General features: G+C 44.7%; 1 long non-coding RNA gene across 1 annotated transcript; it reads left to right on the top strand.

Annotated features, from left to right (window-relative positions):
- The first annotated feature begins 9,737 nt into the window (after nucleotides 1-9,737).
- On the top strand, nucleotides 9,738-25,345 carry LOC135965122 (uncharacterized). The gene is made up of 3 exons (XR_010577986.2): nucleotides 9,738-9,879; nucleotides 16,517-16,668; nucleotides 24,728-25,345. It is a non-coding gene; the product is annotated as an uncharacterized lncRNA (long non-coding RNA).
- Nucleotides 25,346-26,354: the final 1,009 nt, after the last annotated feature.

Here is a 26,354-nt window from a genome sequence, read left to right as displayed (position 1 = left end):
CCTGGTAGTTAAAGATCGAGCCCTGACTTAATCGCTTATGTTATCTATAGATTCCAGACATTGTATGAGGAAGCATTGCGTAACTCCCTGATCGGTTCTATTCTGTTCTGATCACCAATGCATGCAGCCCCAGTCACGTAGCCCCTGCTTGCACAATGTATTGTGACCCTTTCATGGGAACCCCTTAGTTAGTTGTAAGCCCTTAAAAGGGACAGGAATCTTGACTTCAAGGAGCTCAGATCCTGAGATGCGAGTCTACCGATGCTCCTAGCTGATTAAAGCCTATTCCTTCCTAAAACCAGTGTCTGAGAGGTCTTGTCTAAGACCGGTGCTGCTACATTTCTTGGTTCCCTGACTGGGAAGCAAGGTGATTAATGGAAGGTCAACACCGCCCCTTAGGCGACTTAGGCCTGCCCTGTGGAGCATCCCTCGGAGGGACTCCGGCTGGCTTTAGTGACGCAAATCCTGAGAGCCTCCCAGGTGGGCAATTGCCCCAGTGGAACGCCTCTCCAGAGCACGGCACAGTAGGCTCCTGCAGATGATTAATGCAGCAGCTGAGCACTGGGAAGGAATCGGCGCTTAGAGTCTGGACATCTGGAACATGGTAAGACCGGTCTTGGAACTTGGCCACTCCATCTAAGTGGAAGCATGGCCTGATCACCCACAGCGTGCCTTTATCGGCACCTTGGTTTTGGTTTTGATTTTGACTAGATTTGCACTGTTTTGGTAGATTTCAGTATTTACTTTCGGATATGAACTGTTTTGGCTTTGATTTCAGTTCTGACTTGGCTCAAATTGCTTAATGAATGAGTAACTCCTTATCCCTACTTTGGTTTTAATGTGAATTGCTTGGTGAGCAGGTGACTTTTTGCCCCTTTTTCCCTTCCCTCTTTGTGGTAAGAGTGTTGTTTTGTCTCCTGAGAGAGGAGTAAAACACAAATAAGCCTACCCCTTTAGGAACTATGTTAAAGAATTTCGAGAAAGGATTCAATGGGGACTATGGAATCACTATGACACCTGGAAAGCTTAAGGCTTTGTGTGAGATAGATTGCCTGGCATTAGAGGTGGGATGGAAGGAAGCCTAGACAGGTCCCTAGTTTCAAAGGTATGGCATAAAGTGACTGGTAAATCAGGACACCCAGATCAGTTTCCATACATAGATACTTGGTTGCAACTGGTTTTAGACCCCCCACAGTGATTAAGCAGACAGGCAGCACTAGTACTAGTGGCAAAGGGACAGACAGCCAAGGAAGAAAGAGTAGCTCCACTCCCGCAGGTACCTCCCTTAGGGGAAGAGGAAGGAGAGAGGAGAACAGCAGCATAAGTGGCTTGCAGAGGCAAGGAAAGACCAGCAGAGAGAAAAAGAGAGAGACAGAAAGAGAGAGAGGGGAAAGAGAGCGAGAGAAAAGAGAGAGACAGAGGACAAGAGAGAGGATAAGAGGCAAAGAGAGAAAGAAAGAGAGAGAAACAGACAGAGAGACAAAGAGGGAGTCAAAGAGAGAGAAAGGGGCAAAGAGAGAGAGGAAGAGACAGAGACAAAAAGAAAGTCAAAGAGAGAGAGAGAGATAGAAAGTCAAAGAGAGAAAGAGAGAGATATACAAGTAGTTAAGAAAAAAACAGTGTACCCTATTCCCTTAAAAGCCAAGGTAATTTTAGAACCTATAATTAATAATTAAAGGTCTTGTCAGTGACCATATAACACTCCAATACCACTTTGTTTTCAGTTTAAACAAAGGCATAGCCCAAAAGCACTGAGGCCACTAACAACCCATAGCCTTCCTGTCAAAATTCCTTAACCCAGTAACCCGTGGATAGCCCAAATACATTCAATCTGTAGCGGCAATGGCTTTGCTAACAGAAGAAAGTAGAAAAATAACTTTTAGAGGAAACCTCGTTGTGAGCACACCTCACGAGTTCAGAACTATACTAAATTAAAAAAAAAAAAAAGCGAAAAGGTAACTTACTAACTCAAAAAAGTATGAGGTTATTCTGTTAGAAAAAAATGATTTAATATTAACCGCTGAAAATTCCCTTAACCCAGCAGGTTTCCTAACAAGGGATTTAAATCTTAATTACCACACAAAGGTCCGACCAAACCTAGGAGGAACCCCCTTCAAGACTGGACCATAGATGGTTCCTCCTGGGTAATTAAGGAAAAAAAAAAATAAGAGAGAGAGAGAGAGAAAAAAAAAAAGCTGGGGAGGGGGGAAGAATTTATGTAAAAAGAATGCTATATGGTAAATTCTTGTCCTAAAATACATTAACTGGTTGTTTAAAGAAAAGGATGTTTGCAATAAGTCAGAAAATTGAGACATGTCAAAGAACTGTCTGCAAAAGTCGTGAAAGAAGAAAAAAAATGTGTGTTATAAAAAAGGAATTTATGCAAGAAATGTTGTATAATTTAAAAGTAATCAGGCCTCCCGAATGTAAAACTATTGAAGAAACAGTTTATATGCAAGGTGTATAAGGAAAGTAAAATATACTTTTAGTAAAAGGATTATAAGGAAGCATAAAAATGTGGATTTTTACCTACATTAAAAAGTTAAAAAAATTTTTTTTGTTTTGAAGGTTTAAGCAAGTTTTAAAACATTAATTGTAAAAGAAATTCTGTATGTAAACATATTGGCTAAAGTTAAAGAGGTATCATCCAGTTTTTCTGTGAACTGGACAATAAAGTAAAAACACAATGGATTTTTCTTAAAGCACTAACCTGCTCTTTAAAAAAATTATAATAGATTAAAAAGAGTCTATAAAAATCTTACCTTATGGTCAGATATTAAAATTTAAATAAATATGTCTACAAAGTTTTATTAAAACTAAGTTTAACATTAATAACACACTAATATAAAGGTGAACTTTAGCTTATCTGGTAGAAAAAAATCATACAGAAAGCATTGTCAGATATAAAATGGTGTTTGGCTTTCTTTGGTCTAAAAACTAATAAAAATAGGTGCTAAAGGAAATTTCTCAGTAAGAAGACACCAAGGACTATAAAATCCACTGCTGATGTCACCACATTTAAAACAAAAGGTCAATTTCTTAGAAATTACATACTTGGTTTATCTTCCACTTTCCTTTCCCTCAAAACTAAAAGTCTTTTAGCACATGTACCACTAGAATTTCCGATAAACCACCACCAGCCTGAAGATTATGTTCTCATCAAAGGGTGGAAAGAAGGAAAACTCCAGCCAGCCTGAGAAGGACCCTACCTTGTGCTGCTAACCACCAACATTGCTGCTCATACAGCAAAAAAGGGATGGACTCATCACACCCGAGTCAAGAAAGCACCACCCCCTCCAGAGTCCCAGGGGAAACCCCTATCAAACTAAAGCTAAGAAAAATTTAACTCTTCATCGATTCTATTACTCTTTCTTCTTTCCTAGTTCTATTGCTGACCATCTAGTTATTAACATAACCAAGTCAATTTTGCCTCAAGCTATTGCATTTAATGCTTGCCTTGTTATACCCTGTGGGGACTTGCCAAGTCTCAAAGACAGCTTTCTACTTCAGAAAAGTACTTCTGTCCCTCCTGACTCTCCTCAGACTGGGCATTAGTAAATTGGGACCATTTAATCTGGGGAGATTTCAATAAAGATCCCAGTGTCAACCAGGAATCTTGCCCCCCAATGTAGAGCTTTTATGCCATAGTTGGTCCAGTGTTCTGTGGACCACTAAAGAGCAAGGATGGACTGCCCCAACCGGTTTTTGTAATTTCCTAAAACCATACATTCATTTTACTAGAGGATCATGGAAGTTAAAGACTTAAAACAAACTTTGGCAGTTAGGACAGGATACCAAGATGTAAATGCCTAGTTGGAATGGATCAAATATTCCGTCTGCATGTTAAACAAAAGCAATTGTTATGCTCGTGCACATGGCAGGCCAGAGGCCCAGATTGTTCCCTTTCCACTAAGGTGGTCCTCCAGTCGACCAGGCGTGGGCTGCATGGTAGGTCTTTTCCAGGATTCTACAGCCTGGAGTAAAGGTCATGCCAAGTTCTCTCCCGAGGGCCATCCAGCTTCAGCCTGGAGTAAAGGTCATGCCAAGTTCTCTCCCGAGGGCCATCCAGCTTCCGTCTCCCAACACTAAGTTCACTTTGTGTCTCTCACAACAGGGAGGTAACTTAGTGTTCCTTGGAGACCTGAAGGGATGCAGTGAACTTAAGAACTTTCAAGAGCTTACCAATAAGTCAGCCCTTGTTCATCCCCAGGTGGATGTGTGGTGGTATTGTGGTGGACCTTTACTGGACACTCTGCCAAATAACTGGAGTGGCACTTGTGCTTTAGTCCAATTGGCTATCCCTTTCACCCTGGCATTTCATCAGCCAGAGGAAGGGCAAGTGATAGAAAAAGGATGGATCTGGTCATCGGATGGAAGAATGGCTGTGTCACAACTGCTAGGAGCCTCAGTCATACTGGCTGTGCATGAGTCCACACACCTGGGCCAAGAGTCACTTAAAAAGTTGTTAGGCTGGTACTTCTACATCTCATATCTGTCAGTACTTGGTAAAACAGTGGTGCAGCAGTGTGTCACCTGCCGGCAGCACAATGCTAGGCAAGGTCCAACTGTACCGCCCAGCATACAGGCTTATGGAGCAGCCCCCTTTGAAGATCCCCAAGTAGACTTCACTGAGACGCCCAAATGTGAAGATCTCATCGCTAGGTTTGGACTGCCCTTACAAATTGGCTCAGACAATGGGCTGGCGTTTGTGGCTGACTTAGTACAGAAGACAACAAAGGTGATTGGGTGTGGATCAAGGTTTGGAACGTAGCCGCCTTGCGGCCACGGTGGAAAGGACCTCAGACCATCATCTTGACCACTCCCACAGCCGTGAAAGTAGAAGGAATCCCAGCCTGGATCCACCACAGCCACGTGAAACCCACAGCACCTGAGACCTGGGAGGTGAGACCAAGCTCGGACAATCCCTGCAAAGTGACTCTGAAGAAGACGACAAGCCCTGCTCTAGTCACACCTGGAAGCCAACTGGTCCATGCATGGCTGAAGTATGAGGAAACTCACTGTGGGACTTATTTTCCTTAAATTTTGGAGTTGTACAGTAAGGACTTCAACTGACCTTCCTCAAACCGGGGACTGTTCCCAGTGTATACATCAGGTCACTGAGGTAGGGCAAAAAGTTCAAACTGTCTTTTCGTTCTATAGTTATTACAAATATGCTGGAACTCTAAAAGGGACTTGTATGTATAATGCCACCCAGTACAAGGTATGTAGCCCAGGAAGTCACCAGCCTGATGTGTGTTATAACCCATCTGAGCCCCCTGTGGTCACAGTTTTTGAGATAAGATTAAGAACAGTCACCTGGTGGGGTCTAAACCATACTAAGAAGAATCCATTTAGTAAGTTTCCTAAGTTGCAAACTGTTCGGGCCCATCCAGAGTCTCACTGGGACTGGATGGCTCCAGCTAGACTATACTGGATATGCGGGCATAGAGCCTACAACAAACTACCAGAACAATGGGCAGGTAGTTGTGTTGTTAGCACCATTAAGCCATCCTTTTTCCTACTGCCCATAAAAACAGGTGAGCTCCTAGGCTTCCCTGTCTATGCTTCCCGAGAAAAGAGGAGTATAGCCATAGGCAACTGGAAAAATGACGAGTGGCCCCCTGAAAGTATCATACAGTACTATGGGTCTGCCACATGGGCACAGTATGGCACGTAGGGATACCGAACGCCCATTTACATGCTCAACCAGATTATATGTTTACAAGCTGTCTTAGAAATAATCACTAATGGGCCGGGCGTGGCGGCTTAGGCCTGTAATCCCAGCACTTTGGGAGGCCGAGGCAGGTGGAGCATGAGGTCAGGAGATCGAGACTATCCTGGATAACACAGTGAAACCCTGTCTCTACTAAAAATACAAAAAAACAATTAGCCAGGTGTGGTGGTGGGCACCTGTAGTCCTAGTTACTCAGGAGGCTGAGGCAGGAGAATGGCGTGAACCTGGGAGGCGGAGCTTGCAGTGAGCCGAGATCGCGCCACTGCACTCCAGCCTGGGAGACAGAGCAAGACTCCATCTCAAAAAAAAACAAAAAAAAAAAAGAAAGAATCACTAATGAAACTGGCAGAGCTTTGACTGTTTTAGCCCAGCAAGAAACCCTGATGAGAAATGCCATTTATCAGAATAGACTAGCCCTAGACTACTTGCTAGCAGCTGAAAGAGGAGTTTGTGGGAAATTTAACCAATTGCTGCCTGCACATAGATGACCAAGGGCAAGTAGTTAAAAATATAGTTAAAGATATAACAAAGCTGGCACATGTGCCCATGCAAGTGTGGCATGGGTTTGATCCTGGGTCCATGTTTAGAAAATGGTTTCCAGTGCTAAGAGGATTTAAAACTCATATAGTAGAAATTATAATAGTAATAGGAACCTGCTTGTTGCTTCCCTGTGTGCTGCCCTTGCTCCTTCAAGTAATAAAAAGTTTTGTTACTCACTTATTCCATCAAAATACTTCAGCACAAGTGTACTACATGAATTACTATCTATCTATCTCATAAGAAAACCTGGATAGCGAAGATGAAGATGAGAACTCCCACTAATAAGTGAGATTCTCAAAGAGGGGAGTAAGGGAGGAGACCACCTCTCATATTGTCTTCTGCCTAATTTTTGCCTCAAAGGTAAGAGAAAATAGGAGTTAAAGAAAAGGCAGAAGTGAAATTCAATAGTCAGACAGCCCAGCACCACACCCCAGGCTTGGCAGTTAAAGATCGACCCCTGACCTAATCACTTACATTATCTATAGATTCCAGACGTTGTATGAGGAAGCATTGTGTAACTCCCTGATCGGTTCTGTTCTGTTCTGATCACTGGTGCATGCAACCCCAATCACATAGCCCCCGCTTGCACAGTGTATCATGACCCTTTCACTTGTACCCCTTAGTTAGTTGCAAGCCCTTAAAAGGGACAGGAATCTTGACTTCGGGGAGCTCGGATCTTGAGATGTGAGTCTACCGATGCTCCCAGCTGATTAAAGCCTATTCCTTCCTAAAACTGGTGTCCAAGAGGTCTTGTCTAAGACTGGTCCTGCTACAAAATCTTTAATGAACAAAACATCCTTTTATAAAACCACAGTACGACTAGCACTCACTTATTAGTGGGAGTTCTCGTCTTCATTCTTCACTATCTAGGTTTTCTTGTAAGACAGATAGATAGTAATTCATGTAGTACACTTGTGCTGAAGTATTTTGATGGAATAAGGGAGTAACAAAACTTTTTATTACTTGAAGGAGCAAGGGCAGCACACAGGGAAGCAACAAGCAGGTTCCTATTACTATTATAATTTCCATTATAAGAGTTTTAAATCCTCTTAGCGTTGGAAACCATTTTCTAAACATAGACCCAGAATCATTGAGACAATATTACCTATTTTGTCACTATTCATATTTTACCAATTATCTAAATAGTGTCTTTCATAGTAATTTTTTTTTTTTTTTCAGTTTCAGGATCTAGTTCAGGATGACACATTGCATTTAGTGGTTGTATTAGTTAAATTTAGCTGCATAACAAACTTAGTAGCTTAAAACAATGTTTGTCATCTTAGTTTCCATAGGTCAGGAATCTAGACGTGGCTTAGCTGGGCTCTTTAGCTCAGGGTCCCTCACAAGACTGCAACCAAGGTGTTGGCCACAGTCATCTCAAAATTCAAGTGCAATACAATCTGCTTCCAAGCTCATTCAGTGATTGTTGGCAGGATTCAGGTCACTGCAGACTGTTGGATTTAGGGCTTCAGTTCCTGGCTGGCTGTTGGCCAGGAATCCCTCAGTTCCTTGAAACATGGGCCTCTCCAGAGGGCAGCTCACAGTTTGGCAACTTGCTTCATCAGAACAAGCAAGCTGAGAAGAGCCAGAAAGAATTTTAGCAAGACAGAGGTCTCAGTCCTTTGTAACCTAATCTCAGAAGTGACAGCTCATCACTGACATCTGCCTATCACATGTTTATGTCTCTAGTTTCTTCTGATCTGGAAGAGTTTCTTAGCCTTTTTATTGTCTTTCATGTCCCCCGGCATTTTAAATACTGCAGGCTAGTTGTTTTGTAAACATCCTTTGTTTTGTAAACAGGTTGAGTCTGTTTGATATTTCCTGTGATTCCATTCAAATGATGCATTTTTGTCAAGAATACTTCACACTCAATGTAGTATTCTCAGTGCATCGCATCAAGACGTTTGTCCCCTTATTAGTGACAGTAACTTGGATTGCTTGCTTAAAATGGTGCTCAAGCTCTTTACTTTTTTTTTTTTTTTTTTTTTTTGAGACAGGGTCTCACTCCATTGCCCAGGCTGGAGTGCAATGGCTCACTTCAGCCTTGGACTCCTGAGCTCAAGTGGTCCTCCACCTCAGCCTCCCAAGTAGCCAGGACCACAGGCATGCACCACCACGCCTGGCTAATTTGTTGATTTTTTTGTAGAGACAGGGTCTTGCAATGTTGTCCAGGTCCCAAACTCCTGTGCTCAAGAGATTCTCCTGCGTCAGCCTCCCAAAGTGCTTGGATTACAGGTGTGAGCCACTCAAGCTCCTGTATTCTTAACCACTCTGCAATTCTGCCTCTGGCCAGGAAAGTTCTTTCCATTTTTCAAACAGGGTAGAAAATGAGACCAATTCTCTTGGCTGAGAAATTGTGGGAAGAAATTGAGCCTGGAAACTATTTTAGGACAAAAATTCCCAGTGTCCTGGATCAGACCCTCTGGCTCTCATTTGCACTCAAGATACCCTCACTGGAGGCCCAAGCATTTGCTGCCATGCCAGTCCACAGCTTGGAGGATGAATGTCCTTTCACACCTGTTTTTCTTTTTATTACTGGTTCCTTCATCTAGAAAACCCTTGGAGGGGCCAGTGGTGTAATGGATAATACGTCTGACTACAGATCAGAAGACTCTAGAAAAGCCTTTGTCCCACCTCTACCTCCTTCTCTGCCTCTAGAACGCCTGTTCATCTCTCAAGCCTAGGCCAGGGTTCAGTTCCAGAAATAAGGCTGCAGCATTGTACGATTCCAGTAGTGCCTGGCACGCCCTGGAGTTGTGCTAGCCTGTGGTTCTGCTCTGGAAACCCCTCCCCAGCCTCACCTCATGTGCACATTTTCTTGTTAGTATTTGTTTAGATGTATGTGTGTCTTCTCCAGACAGAGAGGAGGACTAAGGCTTGTTTCCCCTGTGGACCCAGTATCCAATATGTGCTCAACAAGGGCTGAGTGAACACAGGAATTTTTCGTCCCACCACCACTCTGCCCTGAAACAATGGCACAGTCCCTTTCTCCTTAATATGATGGTGACACAGCTCTGGCATTTGGCCTTTGTATCCCTGAGGTGCATCACAAAGTTCCCGCAATAAAATCCAACACTCCAAATGTCCCAGTGGAAAGGCCCCTTATAAGGCCAGCAGGTGCAGTTAGAATGTGGCTTCTTGACAAACTTGTGAGGCTGAACCGTGGCCCTCCCATCCGAGACAGAAGAGTGCTGAAAAGCTGTTGGAGAGCACGCAGACTGATTCCAAGGCAGAGGCCACCGGTAGGGTGGGGTGGGGTGAGGGCAGCCGGGCTGCTGAAGATGCAGACAGGGACTTGGAAGTGAGCTGGGCTCTGAATTCTCAGCAAACCTCTGGTTCCCGAGGGCAGGTCACAGAACTATTAGTAATAGGACCAAAGCCCCCAAACGGGTTTTTCTGCTGAAAGAGACTCTTCGGTCTCACAGGAGGATCTGGAGTGCTTCATCCAGGCTCCTTCCCCAGCAGTCTTGGTGGAAGCTTTAGCTGGTCTGGACCCAGACGATGAACTGCGACCTTTGACTCCCACCCGCTGAGAAGCCAGCTCCTGGGAAAGCGTGGTTCTAAGGTTAGCTGAGAGAAAGGACCAGAGAGAGACCCAAGGTCAGGTGAGTAAGTTTACTAACGTGCCGGGCTGCTTCACCACAGTCAGAGGAAGAAGGCCTGAGCTTACAAAATGAGGGGTTTATATGGGGGAGAGAGACCCTGGGGTTGTTTGTCGGTTAACTTTACCACATATCATCATGTGACCAGCTTACAATATAGGAGTTTACAAGAGGGTGTAACTTAGGTTTATTCACGTTTCTCATGACCTTCCCGATGCTGCCCGGAGGGCTGTAAGCAAGTCTGGTGACCTTGCTGTAACACCTAGATAAGGGTCCAGTAATACAACTGCAGAGTGTTCAGGGTCAGGGCCAGCTGCCTTGTGTGTGGGGGGGGGAGTCCTGAGGCAGCTTGTCCCTAACATTCCAGCCTTTTAATAGGTAATAGAAAAGCGACACGTTGTTATCTGGCTGCTTCTTGCTGGATAGGGGCGACAGTTAGGGGGAGAGGCTGGGTGGTAGGGACTGCCGTTCCTGGAGCTGTCGGTATTCTTGGAGCAGCATCATATCTTGTATTGTTCCATGGCTGAAGGCTCTAATACGGTCCTGTAAAAACTGGGTAAGGAGACGTAACAGACAAGGGCCAAGCACTAAAAGGAGGAAGAGGTTTATGGCAGGGCCTAGAAACGGCAGTAGCCATGGTGCCCAGGAGTTACGAAACCACGGGGGCCAGGAGTCTGGAAGGTACTGCCTGATTTCAGAAGCTTTTTCATTTATTCGTCGGGCGGCATCTTGCACTAGTCCTGACCGGTTAGTATAGAAACAGCACTCTTCTCCTAAAAAGATGCATAATCCACCTTTCTTGGCAGTGAGGAGATCTAAACCACAACGGTTTTGAAGTGTCACTGCTGCTAAAGAGTCTCTTTGGGATTGGAGAGCAAGGATGGATTCAGCTACGTGTTGTAGGCTGTCTGAGAGATCTGTTGAGAGAGCGTGATAGTAGGACAGGGAAGTGGACAAGCCTGCTATCCCTGTTGCTGTTGCAGTGGTAGTTCCTAGTCCTATAAGCAGGGGTATTAGCTGTACGGCTCTGCGTTGACAGACTTGAGCCTTAACAGAGACTGGTAAACTCTGATTTCCAGGGGCAATGTCAATTTTGGGACTTAAGAAGACCAGGGTGCAGGTGCCGGTCCGATTGGCAGGGAGGCACACATAGGTTGAGGTTCCACACAAGAAAAATATGCCTTGACTGGGCAGACAGAACTGGTTATGTTTATTGAAAAGGTGCGAGAGTATATTGTTTTATTGTTTTCATTTTCCCACATGCCTAGAGTCCTTGCTAAGGTGGCTCCAGTGAGTGGCTGAAAAGGAGTTGCAGGGACAGTTTGAGTGCCTCCTTGTGTTTTATTTTCCCATTGGAGAAAGAATCGTTTTGTGTCTATTAGGAGCCAGTCAGAGGAGTAATTGAAAGAGGGTATGAGGAGGCATTTGGCAGGGAGGGGAGCCGTGCTGTAAGGGGTCCATGGGTGAATGATCATACTGCTCATATGTCTGCCATTACAAAATCCTGAATGTTTATTTAGTAAAGAGCTGGTAATGACGTTTGGGGGTCCTGAAAAACTGACAAGCTGTTTAAATTCGGCTGTTTGGGTGACCTTACAATTTTGGTGGTCGTTTGTGGCTTGAAGCTGTAAGGTATAGTTACATTGATGGGTCCGTAGGTGACCTAAAGGCAGACCTGAGGACAGGGTGTGTTGGATACATATTGCGGCTTGAAAAGTTAAACCGGTGGTCACAGGGCCATGAATGGGCTTATTATTACTTGCCTATTAGGTAAGATTGGAGATACAGGAGCGTAAAAGTTGTACTGCGTGCCTGGTCAGAGTGTTTTTTGTCATGTCTGTGATAGAAAATTTGGCCAATAACTGCATGTCTAAAAGTCAAAAGGGGCGTTCTCCTTCATAACGGGGGTGATAGGTTAATTTAGTAAGAACCCAGTTTTTTGAGGAAACGGGGGTAGCAACATAGGTGGTAGTTGATAGGGAGATGCAGAGCCCGCAGTCTTGCTAGGATGGGGTTGGACTGGTGTAGCAGGGAATGAGTTAGGTTAAGGGTCTTAGAGAGGTAGTCGGGTACTATTGGAAGGGAAGGTGTGGCTATGTGGGCAGCCAAGGAGTAGGAGAGGTAGATAGGCAAAGAGTGAGTAGGAAGGTACATAAATGCGTTTCATCTGGGGAAAAGTCACATAAGGTGACTTTAGAGTGGATAGAGAAGGTCATCTATCCACTGTAAAAGAGAGTCAAGATTGGGAGTTTGGGGATGAAACCAAGAGTCTTGGCAAATAGAGATAAGGAAGAGGGTGAAGCGGCAAGGTAGGCAAGAACAGAGCATTTAAGAGACATCAGGAGTGTACTTGCGGTTGTCAGGAAGGCAAGGAGGAGTCTGGGTATTGTTCAAGGGTCTTCTTCAGGACAGGTGTGAGGCGGAGTTTGGTTGGGCCAGGGAGAGTACTGGAGAATCGACAGAGGATGGCAGTCAGCGGGTTGGTGGGTGCTTCAGGGGCTCTTTTTAATCTGGAAAGATGGTACCAAGAGATACGTCCTGAGAGTTTAGCTGCGGTGGGGGTAGTGAGAAGAACTTGAAATGGGCCTTCCCACTTTGGTTTAAGGGTTGTTGGGTTAAGAGTTTTTAGGAAGACATGCTCTCCTGAAAGGAGAGTCTGGTCGGTGGGGCCTTCATGGGGTTTTGGGAGGGCCTGGTCAGCTTGTTGGTGGAGGAGATGGTGGATAAGCGAGAGTGCTGGGAGGTATTCTCTTAGCTGAGAGTTAGAAGGGGACCTGTTTTGTAAGATGAAAGGCCATCCATACATTAACCCAAATGGACTGAGGAATGAGGGTGTTTTGGGACTGGCTCTGATGCGGGCCAGTGCTACGGGCAAAAGGGAGGTCCATGGTTTTTGGACTTCAAGAGTGAGTTTGGTCAACTGAGCCTTAAGGATCCCATTTGCCCTCTTGACTTTTCCAGATGACTGGGGCCGGTATGGGATATGGAAGCACCACTGGACACCGAGGGACTGAGAAACCTGTTGGGTGATTTGGGAGATGAAGCTAGCTAGGGCCACTGTCTGATTATATGGAGCAAGGGAGACCAAATCTAGGGATGATTTCTGTTATAATAATTTGGGAGACTTCTGCGGCCTTTTCTGAAAAGGTAGGAAATGCTTCTACCCACCTAGAGAAAGTATCTATAAGAGTAAGAAGAAATTTTGTCCTCTCGACGGGAGGCATGTGGATGAAGTCTACTTGCCAGTCCTGCCCTGGGAGTGTTCCTCTGAGCTGATGTGTAGGAATAGGGGGAGAGTGGAGGCCCCTTGGGAGGAAGTAACGCAGCATATGCAACAGTTGGAGGTTATGTCTCTTAGTGCGGTGAATAGATGGGGGGAGGAGAAATGAGGGCAAAGGAGTAGGTACAGGGGGTGCACACCAATATGGAAGGATTGGTGAAGAGATGTCCGAATTTCTTTGGTTTGCTCTTGGGGGAGGACGAGCTTTCGATTTTTGACTATCCAGTCTCTTGAAAGGAGGCTCCTTGCTGTAGCAGTAAAGATTTCTCGGTGGGAGAGCACTTGGGTTGGATTGCTGGGATACCGAGGAGGAGAGGGGGAGGGGCAGAAGAAAGGGAGGATTACTTTGCTGCCTCATCGGCCTTTCTGTTTCCTCTTGAGATTGCATCTGATCCTGCTTGATGTCCTCGACAGTGTATAACTCCTGCTTTAGTTGGGAGGTGTGTGGCCTGAAGGAGTTGGTAAATAAGGGAGCTGTTAGTGATAGGAGTTCCTTTGGCAGTAAGGAATCCTCTCTCTTGCCAGATAGAGGTGTGGGAGTGAAGCCTGTGATAGGCATACTTGGAGTCTGTATAAATGGTGACTCGTTTGCCTTTGGAAAGGGTTAGGGCCCTGGTGAGAGCTATGAGTTCTGCCTTTTGGGAAGAGGTTCCTGGGGGTAGGGACTTGGCTTCAATTACTGGTCAAGGGAAACAACTGCATATCCAGCAATTTTGGGGGAGCCGGTGGGCCCAGAAGAGGAGCCACCTATAAATAGTTGGTCATTGGGGTTGGTGAGAGGCTCGGAGGAAATGTTTGGGAAATGTGGCTGTACGTGGTCCAGAATGTCAGTGCAATAATTAGTAGGAGGGGAAGAGGATACAGGGAGTAAAGATGCTGGGTTGGGGGGAGCACTTTTGGTAAAACTGGATTCGGGATTTTCGATAAAGAGGGCATGGAGTAATTGAATCCAGGAAGGAGGAAGGGAGCTTAATGCTCGGGAGGAGAGGAGATCTTATAGATTATGAGGACTGTGGATGACGGTATTCTGGCTGAAAGTTAGTTTCCTGCTTTCTAGAGCTAAAACGGCAACTGCTGCTAGCGCTTTAAGGCAGTTTGGCCACCCTTTGACTGTGTTATCTAGTTGTTTAGAGAGGTAAGCTACAGGGGCAAAGGAAGGACTTCCTTTCTGTTGTCCTAAGACACCGAGGGCTCTTCCTTGGCTTTCGGCAGTATAGAGAGTGAAAAGTTAAGAGATACCAGGTAAGGATAGAACTGATGCAGTGACAAGAGCGGTTTGGAGTTTGTGAAAGCTGGGGAGTATGTGATGTGTGGGGTTTAGGGGTTCATTGAGAGGGCCTTTGGTCGCTTCATAGAGGGGATGAGCTAGGAGGGCAAAGTTGGGAATCCATATTCTAAAGAAGCCTGCTAGCCATAGGAAGGAAAGGATTTCGCTTTTGGAGGAGGGTGGGGATCGATTATCTATTAATGCTGCCGCAGCTGGAGTCACAGCCTGGGCCCTGGGGAAAGTTGAATTCCTAAGTAGGTCACCATGGAGGTGGAGAGTTGGGCCTTGGACGGGGAGACCCTATACCCTTTGATAGCAAGAAAGTTTAAGAGAGCAGTGGCTGTGTGAATTTGAGAGTCTTTTAGAGAGGGGCTGCAAAGATGAAGGTCATCCACGTATTGAAGAAGAAGACTGGGAGACAGGTTTAAGGAGGTGAGGTCTCAGGCTAGAGCTTGTCTGAAGAAATGAGGGCTATCCCTGAAGCCCTGAGGGTGGACAGTCCATGTGAGTTGCTGTGACTGGAGGGTGTCAGGGTCAGTCCAGGTGAAAGCAAACAGGTTTGGGGAATCAGGGTGTAGGCGAATGGTAAAGAAGGCATCCTTCAGGTCAATTGTGGTATAGTGGGTGGTGCTAGTGGGAACGAGAGACAGAAGTGTATAGGGATTAGGGACTATGGGATGGATAGGGAGGACAGCCTAATTGATAGCTCCAAGGTCCTGAACGAGTTGGTATGAGCCATCAGATTTTTTTTTTCTTTTGAGACAGAGTCTTGCTCTGTTGCCCAGGCTGGAGTGCAGTGGTGTGATCTCGGCTCACAGCAACCTCCACCTCCCTGGTTCAAGCAATTCTCCTGCCTCAGCCTCCTGAGTAGCTGGTATTACAGGTGCATGCCACCACACCTGGCTAATGTTTTTATATTTTTAGTAGAGATGGGGTTTCACCATGTTGGTCAGACTGGCCTCAAACTCCTGTCCTCAGGCAATCTGCCCACCTTGGTCTCCCAAAGTGCTGGGATTACAGGCATGAGTCACCACGCCCGGCCCAGAGTCATCAGTTTTTTTTAACAGAGAGGATGGGGTGTTATATGGAGAGTGTGTTGGTCTAAGAAGACTGTGTGAGCAGAGCTTGTTTACTATGGTCTGTAGGCCTTTTTGGTGGGTTAGAGAGATTGGGTATTGGGGAACGTTGGGAAATTTGGAGGGGCCTTTTAAGCAGATTTTGATGAGGTCATGGTGAGCAGCTATGGAAAGGGTGGTGGTGTCCCACGCAACTGGGTTAATGAGAGAGGCAGGAAGTGGGTACTGGGGAGAGGGGCCAGGGGCCGGACTAGTGGAGAGGAGCAGGAGGGACTCTGCTTGAGGGGAGCAGGAAAAGGTGATAGAAGCTTTGAATTTGTCTAAAAGGTCTTGGCCTAGGATGGGGATGGGGCAATGAGTCATGATAAGGAAAGAGTGTGAGAAAACAGTATCAAACAGGGAACAAGTAAGAGGTCTGGTGGCGCATGGATGTCAGATGAGTCAGTCAACCCCCACAATTAAGACTTGATGTTGGTAGAAGAGCTGAGGCAGGACTGGCTTGTCTGTTGAAATATAAGAGTATTGGAAGATGTCCGGTGTCCAGGGTCTAAAACCCCTCGTGGCCTCTGGAACACCAAGCTCTGTGCCAAAGGGTGGAAGGCTGCCCTGCCGCACCACAAATCTAAGCCCAGGGCATAAAACCGCTCATGGCTTGGATGGAATCCAGGGTTCAGGGCATAAAACCCCTTGTAGCCTCTGGAATGTGCACAGACTTCATGTTGGTGGCTCTCCCAGGCTCGTAAACATGTTCTCCATTATCTCAAGCAGCAGAGCATATTCTATATGTGTCAAAGAAAACACTAAACCATCACAGCTACGCTTGATGCACCGCTACCTTTCTACCCCCACATCTGCACATCCTCACCACCTGCTTCTTTGTTTGATCACCGATAAACAGTGTGGGTTCCCAGAGCTCGGGGCCTTCTCAGCCTCCATACCAGCGTTGGCCCCCTGGACCCACCTTATGCACTCTTACCGTGTCTTTTCTCTTTCCTTTGACTCCACCGGACTTCGTAGCCCCCATGGCCTAGTGTTGGGTCTGATCATCCCAACATTTCTGGCACCCAACATGGGGCTGTGAAGACCCTGGTGAAGGAACACTAGAGCATGCAGAAGCAGAGGATGCATTGTCAGAGGACACCCGAGGATGACTGAAAGAAGTTTGGCAGGTAAGCTGGGCTCTCAGAAGAACCAGTGCAACAATGGGACAGAATGAAAATAAACATTCTGCTTATTTAAATTTCTTTTTTTTTTTTTTTTTTGTGGGCAGCAAGCCACCCAGGTGGTGAGGCAAGAGACTGAAGCTGTTCAATAAAGAAACAAGCTGTTCAATAAAGAAAATACCTAAAATAAGAATAGTTATATTAGACATAAAATATAGACATGATTATATATGAATATTATCAATAATTAGTTGGTAGCATTACTCTTTATTCCAATGTTATAATAATCTCTGCTTTGCAATTATAACCTAGGAAAAACCAGGCCATACAGAGATAGGAGCTGAAGGGACATGGTGAGAAGTGACCAGAAGACAGTGTAAGCCCTTTGTCACGTCTGGACAGGGCCACTAGAGGGCTCCTTGGTCTAGCGGTAACACCAGTGCCTGGGAAGGCACCCGTTACTTAGCAGACCTTGGTCTAGCGGTAACACCAGTGCCTGGGAAGGCACCCGTTACTTAACAGACCAGGAAAGTTAGAGAAGATTCTGCTCCACCACCTCTTGTGGAAGGTTTGACATTAGTCAAGCCCACCCACAGCCATCCAGAGGCCTAAACGTCTCACTGTGCTGTGCTTCAGCAGTCACACTCCTGGTCCACTTTCATGTTCCACCCTGTACACCTGGCTCCGCCTTCTAGAGAGCAGTAGCAGAATTAGTGAGAATGTTAAACTCTTTGATCTCTCCAAGAAATGCATAGAAGAAATAATGACCTAAGCTGTCCCCTCTTTCTCTCCGCCTCGGCTACCAAACAGGGAACGGCCCCCTGTCTGGTGGACACATGACTTGCATGACCTTACCTATCATTAGAGATGACTAACACTCCTTATCCTGCCCCCTTGCCTTGTATACAATAAATAGCAGTGCAGCCAGGCATTTGGGGCCACTATTGGCCTCTGCATCTTGGTGGTAGTGGTCTCCCGGACCCAGCTGTCTTTTTTTTCTCTTTGTCTTGTGTCTTTATTTCTATGATCTCTCATCTCTGCACATGAGGAGAAAAACCCACAGGTCCTGTAGAGCTGGTCCCTACATTTTTTGAGACAGAGTCTTGCTCTGTCACCCAGGCTGGAGTGCAGTGGTGCGATCTCGGCTCACTGCAAGCTGTGTCTCCCAGGTTCACGCCATTCTTCTGCCTCAGCCTCCTGAGTAGTTGGGACTACAGGTGTGTGCCACCACACCTGGCTAATTTTTTGTATTTTTAGTAGAGACGGGGCTTCACTGTGTTAGCCAGGATGGTCTCGATCTCCTGACCTTGTGATCCGCCTGCCTCAGCCTCCCAAAGTGCTGGGATTACAGGCATGAGCCACCGCGCCCGTCCTTGGTTATTTAAATTTCTTAAGGCATTTATTATGGAGAGGGGGAGTGAAAGTTAGTACTCAGAATTTATTAACACTCTTTAGTACTGTAGAGTAGTTTTGCCCATGATTCCCAGAACAAGGGACAGTGGAGTTGGATGAATGGGAAAGAATTGGCAGAGATTTTTAAAAGGCACATAAAGAAGGAGCCAAATTCCAGTGTCTTATTGGTCAGTGTGGGCGTTGATAAAGGCAGCTCTTGAGCCATTTCAAACAGATGATGAGGCAGGTTCAGATGAGGAAGAGGCAGACAAGTGTGAAAAATTAACTTCAGATTCTGAATGTGAGGAACAGGAACTAGAGGAAATTAAATAAAAGAAAGGGAAACTGAAAAAGGTACATTTCACTAGCCTGTTGGTTCCACCTCCTGAATTAACTGAATGGCCACCTCCTCCCTTTCCCTTAGTGGGCAAGAAAATGAATTAGCTGAAAAACTTACTGCTCCTATAGTTGCAACATGAAAACCTAGAGTGATTGGTGATGCTATACAAAATTCTATTCAAAAGGCTAGAGCCGAGGGAAACCTTGAAGCGTGGCAATTTCCAGTTACTATAACCCAACAAGGAGGACAGAGTGTAGCTAATTGGGCCACTTTTCCTTTTAAGTTGTTAAAGGAATCTAAGCAAGCCATTAGTCAATATGGGCCAAATTCTCCTTTTGTAAGAACTTTACTAAAAAATGTGGCTCTTGATAATAGATTAATACCATATGATTGGGATACTTTAACAAAACCCGTTCTCACTCCATCCCAGTACTTGCAGTTTAAAACTTAGTGGGCTGAGGAAGCTCAAACTCAAGCAAGAGAAAACACACAAGCGCAGCTGCCTGTGCCTGTTTCCTTTGAACAATTAATGGGGTTGGGCCCTAATTGGGGCCGATGAGACAATCAAGCAGTAATGAAAAAGGTTGCCATTGTTCAGTTACACACTGTGTGTTTACGGGCATGGAAAAAAAATAAATGTTACAGGGAAAAAATATCCTTCTTTCAGTTCTGTCCGACAAGGACCTAAAGAACCATATACTGACTTTATTGCTCAGCTCAAAGAGGCCATGCATAAAGCCATAACTGATAAAACAGCTCAAGATGTGGTAATACAACTCCTGGCATAGGATAATGCCAATACAGAGTGTCAAAGTGCTATTAGACCTATGAGAGGGAAGGCTCATTTGGCTGAATATATTAAGGCTTGTGATGGCGTTGGAGGTAACTTAAATAAGGCTTCTATTTTAGCCCAAGCTGTGGCTGGACTAAAGGTGGGAAAAAATATGCCCCGTTTCTCAGGCTCTTGTTTTAATTGTGGGAAGTTTGGACACACAAAAAAGGAATGTAGAAAAGGAAATCAAAAGGCTAAAACTATTACCACCAATCAACAGAAAAGTCCCAGTGTATGCCCCAGTGTAAGAAGGGCAATCACTGGGCAAATCAGTGTCATTCTAAATTTAGCAAAGATGGGCAACCTCTTTTGGGAAACAGGAAGAGGGGCCCGAGGCAGGCCCCTCAACAAACCGAGGCATATCTGGTACACTCAGTGCCCTTACAAACGTACAATAATTGTCCCCCGCCACAGCAGACAGTGCTGCCGGAGATCTTTGCAGCAGTTCCTGTTTCCCTACTTCCTGGGGAGCCACCAAAGAACGTCCCCATGGGAGTTAGGGGCTCTTTACCCTCAGGAACAGTTGGTCTATTGCTTGGAAGGTCTAGTTTAAATTTCAGAGGTATCACTGTACATACAGGAATAATTGATTCTGATTATACCAGAGAGATTAAATTAGTTATTAGTTCCTCAATTCCATGGTCTGCTTCCCCAGGAGAAAGAATTGCTCAGTTGTTACTGTTACCTTATGCAAAACTGGGAAGCAGGACAGTAAAAAGAATAGGAGGCTTTGGTAGGACTAATCCAGCAGAAGCTGTATATTGGGTTAATCAAGTGTCTGATAAGAGACCTATGTGTACAGTAACCATTCAAGGAAAGAACTTTGAAGGGTTAGTAGATACTGGAGTTGATGTCTCTGTTATTGGTTTAAATCAATGGCCCCAGCATTGGCCTAAGCAAAAGGCATCCATTGGTATTGTTGGAGTAGGGGCTGCCTCAGAAGTTTTTCATTATTTAATTTTGCCATGCCAAGGGCTGAATTGCCAAGAAGGGACAATTCAACCTATTATTACACCTATTCCTGTCAACCTATGGGATAGAGACTTATTACAACAATGGGGTGCTAAAATATCTCTCCTATGGATTAGTATAGTAGTAACAATAAACAAATGGCGAGAAAAATGGGATATCTCCCAGGGAAGGGACTAGGAAAAAATGAAAATGGCCAACCAGAACCTTTAGAACTAAAAGGACAAACAGATCAAACTGGATTAGGGTATCATTTTTAGGAGCAGCCATGGCTGAGCCTCCGGCTCCCACTCCTCTTGTTTGGTTAACTGCCAAACCAGTTTGGGTGGAGCAATGGTCACTAAACAGGAAAAACTGGAGGCTTTAAAAGAATTGGTACAGAAACAATTACAAAAGAGACACATAGAGCCTACTTTCTCTCCTTGGAATTCTCCTGTGTTTGTTATTAAGAAAAAATCAGGGAAATGGAGAATGTTGACAGATTTGAGGGCCATTAATGCTGTAATTCAACCCACGGGCAAGTAGCAACCAGGGCTGCCCTCCCCAACTATGATTCCTAAATCCTCGCCTCTAATAGTGATAAATTCAAAAGATTGCTTCTTTACTATTCCTTTAGCTACCCAAGATTAGGAAAAACTTGCTTTTACTATTCCCGCTATAAATAACAAAGAACCAGCAGATGAATACCATTGGAAAGTATTACTATTTGTCAAACTTATGTCAGAAAAGCTATTAAGCCAGTTAGAGAACAATTCAAAAAATGTTGTATTATCCATTACATGGATGCTATTTTATGTGCAGCCGAAACTAGGGAGGAAAAGGCTGTAACTGCAGCAGGGTTAATCATAGCCCCTGATAAAATCCAAACTTCTCCCTTTAGAGGAGATAGATTAGAAGAGATAATTTAAAACCCCTAAATGATCTTCAAAATTTATTGGGAGACATTAATTTGATCCATCCCACTTTAGGCATTCCTACTTATGCTATGTCTCACCACTTTTCTACCTTACGAGGTGATTCTAACTTAAACAGTAAACACTCCCTGTCCAAAGAGGCATTAGAGAAACTTCAATTAATTGAAGAAAAAATTCCACAGGCACAAGTGACTCGAATTGACCCTATGCAACCATTACAGTTTTTAGTTTTTCCTACTAAACATTCACCTACAGAAGTTATTGTTCAACAGAATGGTCTGGTTGAGTGGCTTTTTCTACCTCACAATACAATCAAAACGCTTACTCTGTACTTAGATCAAATTGCTGTACTAATAGGACAAGCAAGGCTGCACACAACAAAGTTAATGGGATATAATCCAATCAAATTACAGTTCCATTAAACAAACAACAAATTGAACAAGCTTACATTAATTCCCAGGAATGGCAAGTTAATTTGGCAGGTTTTATTGACATCCTTGATAATCATTATCCTACATCCAAAATATTCCAATTTCTTAAATTAACATCATGGATATTGCCTTCCATTACTCAAAAAGCACTTATTGAAGGGGCCATTACTGTTTTTATTTGATGGATCTAGTAATGGAAAGCCTTCATTTGTGGGACTTCAACAACAAGTTTTTCAAACTGACTTTGCTTCTGCTCAAAATGCTGAACTTATGGCTGTGATAACAGTGTCACAATCTTTTAAACAGGCAATAAACACTGTTTCTGATTCAGTCTATGTAGTGCAAGCCACACAAAATATTGAATGTGCCTTAATTCAAAATGTGACTAATGACCAACTTAATCTTTTATTTCATTCTTTACAGCAAGCAGTACAACAAAGGCATTCCCCTTTCTATAGCACTCATACGAGAACACATACTAACATCCCTGGCCCTTTAACTAAACTTAATCAAAGGGTGGATAATTATATGGGGAAGAGGATTTGCTTGTATCTCTCCAGGTAACAATCAGGTGCCTGTATGGGTGCCTACCAAACATCTGAAAATCTATCATTAGCTACAGCAGGAAGACAGGGCTCTGGGAAGAGTCATCTGGGAAGAGTCCAGAACTCCTGATACAAGTGATGGTGCAAATAAACATCTCAGAGATGAAGGAGAAAACCAATAATAGTCATCAGGCAAATTCTCCAACATGGGGACAAATCAAGAAGTTGGCACAGATGGCAAAGGACAACTTGAAAGCACAGAACAAACTAAAGACAACTAGTAACCTGATGGTGGCCATGCTGGCGGTACTCACCATGGCAGTAAGCCTCCCTACTACAGGAGCAACTCAGAATTTCACTTATTGGGCATATGTCCCATTTCCTCCTTTAATTACGTCTGTGAGTTGGATGGACACTGTTATTAAGGTATACACCAACGACAGTACCTGGATACCTGAGCACATAGATAACCAAGGGCCAATGCATCCTAATGAGGAAGGCATAAAAATAAATATATCCATAGAATATAAGTATCCCCCAATATGCCTGGGACCTGCTATTGGATGTTTACAGATTGACACACAGGCCTGGTTGGCAGTAGTCCCCAAAAAAATAAATCATGGGCTGCTTTGCATATGATTTTGGGGCATAGTTTAAAATATAATCATTCCCATCCTAAAACCCTGCAGTTCCATCTGAATAAGTTCAAATATAAACAAAATAGAGTTTAGTTTAAAGGTATGGACGCTTGAACTTAGGAAGATTGTATAGCAAGTAAGGCTGAGGTGCTACAAAATAATTCCTATCGAATCATCATTAATTAGTCCCCTAAGAGGACTAATTAACAAAGATCCCACTAAGGGGATCTTTAAAAAAAATTGCAACAGGCCGGGCGCGGTGGCTCAAGCCTGTAATCCCAGCACTTTGGGAGGCCGAGATGGGCGGATCACGAGGTCAGGAGATCGAGACCATCCTGGCTAACACGGTGAAACCCCGTGTCTACTAAAAAATACAAAAAAACTAGCCCGGCGAGGTGGCGGGCGCCTGTAGTCCCAGCTACTCGGGAGGCTGAGGCAGGAGAATGGCGTAAACCCGGGAGGCGGAGCTTGCAGTGAGCTGAGATCCGGCCACTGCACTCCAGCCTGGGTGACAGAGTGAGACTCCGTCTCAAAAAAAAAAAAAAAAAAAAAATTGCAACAGAAGGCCTTCTTATAGAACAAATGTAATAAACTGATGGAACCATTGGCAATTAAATCATACACAATATATTTGGACAAAAGCTGAGGTCCCTATCATATGGAGTCCTAGTGGCACTGTTGGCCCTAGTCCAAAAATAATATCTCCTGCCATGGGACAGGGACATTCTGAATTATGGAAATTAGCTATGGCTCAAAGTTCAACCAAAATTTGAGAGAGTATATGTAACAAGTATAAAGGGGAAGGAGGTAAAAATAAATATGCTCTTCCTTTTCTTTCCAACAGGACTTTTTGGATTCAAAGTTGTGTCTGGTCACCTTTTGTGCTAGCAATAGGAAATATTACCCTTGATATAAATACACACTTTATTTCATGCCCTGAATGTCATTTGTTTACCTGCATTAATTCAACTTTTAATAAAAATCAGATTATCCTAATAATTAAAGCCAGGGAAGTAGTCTGGATCCCCATGTCTTTAAATAGACCATGGGAGGCCGGGCGCGGTGGCTCAAGCCTGTAATCCCAGCACTTTGGGAGGCCGAGGTGGGTGGATCACTGGGTCAGAAGATCGAGACTATCCTGGCTAACACGATGAAACCCTGTCTCTACTAAAAAATACAAAAAACTAGCCAGATGAGGTGGCGAGCGCCTATAGCCCCAGCTACTCGGGAGGCTGAGGCAGGAGAATGGCGTGAACCCGGGAGGCAGAGCTTGCAGCGAGCTGAGATCCGGCCACTGCACTCCAGCTTAGGGGACAGAGCGAGACTCCATCTAAAAAAAAAAAAAATTACAAAAAAAAAAAAAAAAGACCATGGGAGGTATCTCCATCCATTCATATAGTAAGTGAAATCCTCAAAAAACTTTTATCCCATTCAAAAAGATTTATAGTTGCTCTGATAGTTGCTACAATTTGGCCTCACTGCTGTTACTACTACTGCTGCAATAGCTGGTGTGGCTCTACATTCATCTGTACAAACTGTTAAATTTGTCAGTAAGTGGCAAAAGAATTCCACAAAATTATGGAACTCTCAAACTCAAATCAATAAAAAAATAGTTAACCAAATTAATGATCTCCACAGACAGTGATTTAAATGGGAGATTGCATGTAAGTTTAAAAAGTAAAATTCAAATGCGAGGTGATTGAAATACCTCTGATTTTTACATTACTCCTCGTCTGTATAATAAAACAGAACATGAGTAAGAAAAAGTTAAGAGACATTTAAAAGGTCATACCAGACATTTATCTTTGGATATTGCAAAACTGAAGGAATAAGTATTTCAAGCCTCTCAGGGACATCTGACACTAATGCCAGGAATTGAAGTGCTTGAAGGAGCTGTAGGTGGATTAGCAGCTATTAACCCGTTAAAATGGATCAAGACACTTGGAGGCTCTGTGATTTCAATTATGATTGTGCTTTAAATCTGTGTTGTTTGTCTTTATATAGTCTGCAGATGCAGAAGCCACCTCTGGAGAGAAAGCCGCCACCAAGAGCAAGCAATAATAACTGTGGTGGTTTTGCAAAAAAGAAAAGGGAGGCATGTTGGTAGAAGAACTGAGGCAGGACTGGCTTGTCTGTCATAATGTAAAAGATGGAATTTTTCCAATGTAAAAATTAGAAGATGTCCGGGATCTAGGGTCTAAAACTCCTCATGGCCTTTGGAACACCAAGCTCTGTGCCAAAGGGTGGAAGGCTGCCCTGCTGTACCACAAATCTAAGTCCAGGGCATAAAACCCCTCCTGGCTTGGATGGAATCCAGGGCTCAGGGCATAAAACCCCTCATAGCCTCTGGAATGTGCACAGACTTCGTGTTGGTTGCTCTCCCAGGCTCGTAAACATGTTCTCCATTATCTCAAGCAGCAGAGCATATTCTATATGCGTCAAAGAAAACACTAAACCATCACAGCTACACTTGATGCACCACTACCTTTCTACCCCCACATCTGCACGTCCTCACCACCTTCTTCTTTGTTTGATCACCAATAAATAGCGTGGGTTCCCAGAGCTCAGGGCCTTCACAGCCTCCATACCAGCGTTGGCCCCCTGGACCCACCTTATGCACTCTAACCTTGTCTTTTCTCATTCCTTTGACTCCGCTGGACTTAGTAGCCCCCAGGGCCTAGTGTTGGGTCTGATTACCCCATCATTTGAGAGGGATGAGTCAGTCCTGAGAACTCAGGCAAAGCCAAGTAGGTGGCCCCACTATCGATTAAAAGAGATTGGCTTACCTGCTGCTAGTAGAGTTACCCTGGGCTCCAATGCAGTGATTGCAGTGGGGGCCGGGAGCCCTGGGCCTCATCAGTCTTCAGTGGCTAGGCCAAGGAGCTGTGGGAGTGCAAGCAGTTCTTCACTTTTTGTCTTATTGAAGGGATGGTAGCTCTGAGGAGCAGGCTTGTCTGTCCATCTGTTGAGAGGACAGTCAGACTTCCAGTGGCCAGTCTGCTGGCAGACTGGGCAAGGGATCTTTGGCACTCATGGGTTGGGACATGCCTGCACCCAGGGGCCTTCTTTGCCGCACTTAAAACAAAGCCCAGGAGGATTGCTGCTATCAGGTCTTTTGTGCCCTTGGGTACCATGGCTAGGTTGACAGATAGCTGCTGCTAAAAGCTGGTATTTAGCATGATCTCTTTGGGTTTTGTCTAATTTATTTCGCTGATCCCTGTGACTAAAGACTTTGAAAGCCACGTTAAAGAGGTCTTGTTGTGGGATTTGAGGGCCATCTTCAGCCTTTTTAAGTTTGCACTGGATGTAAGGGGCAGACTGGGAAATAAAATGGGTATTAAGAACAATAGATCTGGGGAAGGTTCCAAAATGGCCGAATAGGAACAGCTCCAGTCTACAGCTCCCAGCGTGAGCAACACAGAAGACGGGTGATCTCTGCATTTCCAACTGAGGTACCGGGTTTATCTCACTGGGGCTTGTCGGACAGTGGGTGCAGGAGAGCAGGTGCAGCCCATGGACTGAGCTGAAGCAGGGCAAGGCATTGCCTCACCTGGGAAGCGCAAGGGGTCAGGGAATTCCCTTTCCTAGCCAAGGGAAGCCGAGACAGATAGCACCTGGAAAATCGGGTCGC

Source organism: Macaca fascicularis, chromosome 9 (assembly GCF_037993035.2).
Source record: "Macaca fascicularis isolate 582-1 chromosome 9, T2T-MFA8v1.1".
NCBI lineage: Eukaryota > Metazoa > Chordata > Mammalia > Primates > Cercopithecidae > Macaca > Macaca fascicularis.
This window is presented reverse-complemented; position numbering and strand designations above follow the sequence as displayed.